The sequence below is a fragment of the Odocoileus virginianus genome, chromosome 3 (assembly GCF_023699985.2).
Source record: "Odocoileus virginianus isolate 20LAN1187 ecotype Illinois chromosome 3, Ovbor_1.2, whole genome shotgun sequence".
NCBI classification, from domain to species: Eukaryota; Metazoa; Chordata; class Mammalia; order Artiodactyla; family Cervidae; genus Odocoileus; species Odocoileus virginianus.
The window spans coordinates 7,383,630-7,388,924 of NC_069676.1; the positions used below are offsets into that span (position 1 = coordinate 7,383,630).

At 46.0% G+C, this 5,295-nt stretch overlaps 1 non-coding gene across 1 annotated transcript; it reads right to left on the reverse strand.

Annotated features, from left to right (window-relative positions):
* Positions 1–2,022: 2,022 nt before the first annotated feature.
* Positions 2,023–2,097, reverse strand: TRNAG-CCC (transfer RNA glycine (anticodon CCC)). Its single transcript has one exon. It is a non-coding gene; the product is annotated as a tRNA-Gly (tRNA).
* Between the last annotated feature and the right edge of the window lie 3,198 nt (positions 2,098–5,295).

The following is a 5,295-nucleotide window of genomic DNA, read 5'->3' on the forward strand; positions in this document are numbered from 1 at the left end:
ACACTCCCTGGGACTTTTCTGGTGACCCAGTGGCTAAGACACAAGCACTCCCATTTCAGAGCTCCCGGGTTCCATCCCTGGTCGGGGAACTAGATCGCACATGACAGCAACTAAGAGCTCATTTTGAGTTGTGGTGCTGGAGAAGACTCTTGAGAGTCCCTTGGACTGCAAGAAGATCAAACCAGTCCATCCTAAAGGAAATCAACCCTGAATATTCATTGGAAGGACTGATACTGAAGCTGAAGCTTCAGTACTTTGACCACTTGATGCAAATAGATGACTCATTGGAAAAGACCCTGATGCTAGGAAAGACTGAAGACAGGAGGAGAAGGGGACAACAGAGGGTGAGATGGTTGGATGGCATCACCAACTCAAAGGACATGAGTTTCAGCAAGCTCCAGGAGATGGTGGAGGACAGGGAAGCTTGGTGTGCTGCAGTCCATGGCATCGCTAAGAGTGACTAAGCAAACAAACAAACAAACAAACAATTCTGCATGCTGCATCTAAAGACCTGGTACCACCAAAAAAATAAATAAATAAGATAAAAAACACAAAACACTCTCTCTACATTTCCCCTCTAGCTTTTTCATGAATATATGCCCCGCCAGATACTTAGTTTCTTCGCCACTCAACTGCCCAGACTGGAAAACAGGTTACTCCCATAACCTTAAATGAAATAGTCTAGGTGAGGCAATTCACAAACAGTGCCTGGGACCCAGCAGAAACTCCATAAAAAGCTGCCTTTTCCCTTCATCTTCAATTACAATTTAAAAAGTTGTGATTTGAGAGGCAGGCAGTATTAACAAGAGGAGGGTTTCTTTGTCTTGTAAATATCTTGGTGCTGAAAGATCTGAAGGCATTTTCTTAGCCAGGCAGAACTGGGAGAAGTTCTGCAAATGTCCATAAGTGACAGAAGTGCCACTCTACTCAATGTCATACAACGAGCACACACTCCTTCTCAGACGCAGAGCATCCTCTCTGAGTCATAGCTTAATGAATTCTGTTCACAGCATCCTGTTCTAACTGTTCTTTGAACTCTGGACAGGTTTCTTGTGGCTGGTGACTCACAGACTTGAAAAACAAGATAAAAACTTCCAATCTACATGCAAAATAAATGTTAAAGACACAGTGAGCCCAAAACCTCAGTGGAAGCATGGGAAACACACAGAAGTCACTGAATTTAGCAATTCAGATATTGAGTTAAGCAGGAATGGTGAACTCCTGCATTGCTATGAGTAAGGTCTTTGTCCCTGGTCCTTGGCTCTGTTCTCTGGGAGGTTCCTTGCAGACCTCTGTTCCCTATCACTACTTCTGAAGCTTTCTCATTCCATTTCCTACTGGGATGGTTTTAAGGACCTCATGGGGCATTGTTTTCTTTTTTTGGCCTCACCTCGAGGCTTGCAGGATCTTAGTTCCTGGGGCCCACAGTGAAAACCCCAAGCCCTAGGACTGCCAGGAAACTCCCCAGGGTATTGATTTATGTGTACCAGAGAGTCATGATCCTTTGAAGGCCAAGTTCATAATTTCTCTCAAAAATGTAGTAGGTGTCTGGTCCTTTTATCTCCAGGCAGCTTCATGTGCAAGTAATAACAAAGATTTCCCCTGACACAGTTCTTTTTGTTTTTCCTTTTCATTTTTTAGACTGTGGCGAAAATAGTTACAACATAAAACTGACCATCTTAACTACCCTTATTTATTTATTTAAAAATTATTTATTTGCCTGCATCAGGTCTTAGTCCTGGCATGTGAAATCTTTAGTTGCAGCATGCACGATATTTTTTAGCTGCAGCAGGCGGGAACTTCCCAGGTGGTGTAGCTGGTAAAGAATCTACCTGCCAGTGGAGGAGACACTGGTTTGATCTCTGGGTAGGGAAGATCCCCTGGAGTAGGAAATGGCAACCTACTCTTGTATTCCTGCCTGAAAAATTCCATGGACAAAGGAGACTGGCAGGCTACAATCCATGGGGTCGAAAAGAGTCAAACACAACTGAACATGCATGCCCACACATATGCGGGATCTAGTTCCCTGACCAGGGATTGAACCTGGGCCCCCTCTGCATTGGGAGCGCAGAGTCTTTGCCACTGGACCACCAGGGAAGTCTCCATCTTAACTACTTTTAAATGTATGGTATGTGCTAAGTCGCTTCAGCTGTGTTCAACTCTTTGCAACCTTATGGACTGTAGCCTGCCAGGCTTCTCTGTCCAAAGGATTCTCCAGGCAAGAATACTGGAGTGGGTTGCCATGCCCTCCTTCAGAGGATCTCCCAAGCCCAGGGATCAAATCTATATCTCTTACATCTCCTGCATTGGCAGGTGGGTTCTTTACCACTAGTCCCATCTGGGTAGCTCAGTGGTATTAAATGCGTTTAGAATGTTTTGCCACCATCCCCACCATCCATCTCCAGAGGTCCTCATGTCATAAACCTGAAACTCTGTCTCCATGAAACACTAACACCTCATTCCTTCTTGGCCTCCTGCCCCAGCTCTTGGCAACCAACATTCTACTACCTTTTCTCTATGAATCTGACTACTCTAAATTGCTCATAGAACTGGAATGATACCATAGTATTTGCCTTTCTGTGACAGTTATTTCACTGAGGATCATGTCCTCGAGGTTCACCCATCTGCTGTAGTTCTTAAACCCAAAGGCTGCCCTCATTTATTTCCTGGCTTCTGTGCTTAGTTGTGAGGCATGAGGCCAGTGGGGTACCCCAGAGTAAGCGGCTTGAGTTCATTCCCTGTGAACAGAAACTCCGAAATATCAATAGCAGGACCACTGACAGAGGAGGCTGGGCCCTGCCCACATAAAAGACTAAACATTTTTTTCTTTTTTTAAGAAACTATTTATTTTTTTGGCCACACCGGGTCTTAGTTGTGGCATGTGGGATCTTCCTCTACCTTCACTGTGGCATGTGGGATCTAGTCCCCTGACTAGGAATCAAACCTGGGTACCCTGTATTGGAAGAACAGAGTCTTAGCTATTGGACCACCAGAGATGCCCCAAGACCACATATTTCTCACTCCTGAAGTCAAGGAGAACTTCTTGACTAGAAGACTCCTTGGTGGTCAAAAGTCTACCCATAGGCCTCTTTGCTGGAATCCATCTCGGCTAAGAAATGCTTGTGTGCATGTGTGAGGACCTGAGATACATCAAATACGGACTCAGAACCAGGCACATCGGTGAAAGAAATGCCCCATAAAAGTGACTCAAACCACCTGAGTCTCTTTCTGAGTCTGCCCGTGTGTCTACTCACACGTACTGTATTCTTTATCTTCCTAATAAACACTTCACTTGTTTCACTACTTCCTGTCTTTGTGGGATTTCTTTTGTGCAAAGTCAAAGGGCCAGGACCTGTGTCACTGACCACTGGTCTAGTGGCTGAGATTCAGCGCTCTCACCTTTGCAGCCCAAACTTAATCTGTGGCTGGGAATTGAAACCCTGCTTTAAGCTGCTGTGGGCTTGAGGTCACCTGAGATCAGTTAGACCTTGGCATTATCTCAAGGTTGTGGAGAAATGGTCAGTTTCTTGCTATAACTGCCTCCTCAGGGCCCTTTGATTCGCTGCTTCCCTGTGAGCCCCCCAAGTCACCAGAATCAGCCAATTTAAACTGTAGTCTGCATGGAGAAAGAATACCTTCATGTTATACCTCTGCATGCCTCAGAACATGCATGCATGCTCAGTTGCTCATCTGTGTCTGACTCTTTGCAACCCCATGGACTATAGCTGGCCAGGTTTCCAGATTCTCCAGGCAAGAACACTGGAGAGGCTTGCCATTTCCTCCTCCAGGGAATCGTTCCAATCCAGGGATCAAACCCTCATCTCCTGCATTGCCAGTGGATTCTTTACCATCTTCAGTTCAGTTCAGTCGCTCAGTAGTGTCTGACTCTTTGCAACCCCATGGACTGCAGCACGCCAGGACTCCCTGTCCATCACCAACTCGCAGAGTTTACTCAAACTCATGCCCATTGAGTCGGTGATGCCATCCAACCATCTCATCCTCTGTCATCCCCTTCTCCACCTGCCTTCAATCTTTCCCAACATCAGGGTCTTTTCAAATGAGTCAGTTCTTTGCATTAGGTGGGCAAAGTATTGGGGTTTCAACTTCAACATCAGTCTTTCCAATGAACACTCAGGACTGATCTCCTTTAGGATGGACTTTACCATCTTAGCCACTGGGAAAGTCCACCTCTCTCTTTAATGATAGTGGGAAGAAGCAACAACTATGACAAATAGCCCGTCTTTCCCTAACCACCTCCCAGAGGGCTACAGACTCAACAAACACAGTGTGCTATGCACGACTCACAGTTGTGCTTGTACCTGGTGAGGATGACTGCCAGCCCAGGTGGCGCTGTCTTTGTGAACCAAAGATGGGAGCAAGGACTGGGGCCTTGAATCACAGTTTAGAAGGAGCCTGATGGCTTGGGTTCCTTCTTATTCTTTTCTTTGAAAAGATAAGTTTATTTATTTGCTTTTGGCCGTTCTGAGTCTTCTTTGCTGTGTGCAGGCTTCTCTCTAGTTGCAACACGCAGGCCTTCTCATTGCAGTGGCGTCTCTTGCTGCAGACCATGGGCTCTAGAGTGTCTGGGGCTTTAGGAGTTGCAGTGAGTGGGCTCTAGGGTAGAGGCTCAGTAGTTGGGGCCCACGGGCTTAGTTTCCCCTTGGCATGTGAGATCTTCTGGGACCAGGGATAACCTGTGTCTTCAGTGTTTGCAGATGGATCTTTAACCACCACATGCCACGCAGTGAGGCCAAAAAAAAAAAAAAAATTCCTTTCTGGTTTGCAACTTATTTAGGATAAAATTCAACAGAAGCACAGGGACATCTGGGTGGGCCCCTAACACTACATCCCGGGATAGGCATGAAGGAGCCATGTGGTTGAAGCACAGTGCCCATTTTGGAGATGCTCCCAGTCTGGAGTCCCAGGCAGCGCTGCTTGAGTTCACATTCTGCCTCTATCACTTACAAGCTGTGCAATCTGGAGTAAGTTCCTTTGTTGTAGCCAGGTGTTCTGGGAAACAACCTCACTCAGAAGGATGATGCAGATGCTGGAGTGCAGTTTATGACACCAGTAGGCCCAAGGCAGAGTCTCCTCTTAGCCAAGTACCCCAACTCATTTTTGTGAAAACCTTATATACTCTAAGTGTATGTGCTCAAACCCACCTCCCCAAATTCTCTGAAACTAGTCTGAACAAAGGAAAAGAAAGACACAATCAAAGTTAACCTGTGATTTGTATGCCTTAAGCCTAGGTAGTTAACAGTGGACAGTTATCAATAGGCCTGTGGTCATACCCCA